A 740-nucleotide genomic window follows, 5' to 3' on the forward strand; every position below is an offset into this window, starting at 1 on the left:
CAGGGGGAATGGCCATGCCGCGATCCCTTCTCCTCCATTCTCCTCTCGGGATCTTGGGCATGCATGCACATGTGCCCAGCATGAGTTTAAGCCACCGGGTCCGGGACTTGAACCATGGCAACTAAATGGGAGTCGAGTGACATAGCCATTATACCAACTGCTGGTCCCGAGTTTGGTTTTTTAGACTTCAACAATGAGGAAGATACCAAAGCTGCCAAGGAGGCCATGGAAGATGGTGAAATTGATGGAAACAAAGTTATCTTGGATTGGGCCAAGCCTAAGGGTGAAGGTAGCTTGGGGGTCATAGTGGAGGCAGAGAAGGCTTTGGAGGCCAAGGTGGAGGCAGAGGTGGATTTGGTGGCAGAAGCTGAGAGGCTTTGGAGGGCGAGCGAGGTGGCTTCTGAGGAGGCAGAGGAAGAGGAGACCATAAGCCACAAGGAAAGAAGTTTGAATAGTGTCTCTGTCCTCTGTCTTCCCTCTTCCATTTGACAGAAAGGACTCTGGGGTTTTTACTCTGTTACCTGATCACCAACAGGGCCTTCTGAGGACATTCCAAGACAGTGTGCAGTCCTGTAGTCTACTTGGTAAGTCATAGAAATAACATTTCAAGAGAGATACACTTGTGGGTATGGACTGGACATTTGTATAAACTTTTTAAAGAGATGAATGATAGAGCTAGCCCTTATCTGTAAGTTTTGAATTTATATTGTTTCATCCCATGTACCAAACCATTTTTTCCC

General features: G+C 47.4%; 1 pseudogene; it reads left to right on the forward strand.

The window, feature by feature from the left end:
- The window catches only part of LOC102497611 (nucleolin-like), a 2,460-nt pseudogene extending 1,905 nt beyond the window's left edge, over positions 1-555 (forward strand).
- The last annotated feature ends 185 nt before the right edge of the window (positions 556-740 follow it).

The sequence above is a fragment of the Tupaia chinensis genome, unplaced genomic scaffold (genome assembly GCF_000334495.1).
Source record: "Tupaia chinensis unplaced genomic scaffold, TupChi_1.0 Scaffold000093_1, whole genome shotgun sequence".
Lineage (NCBI taxonomy): Eukaryota > Metazoa > Chordata > Mammalia > Scandentia > Tupaiidae > Tupaia > Tupaia belangeri.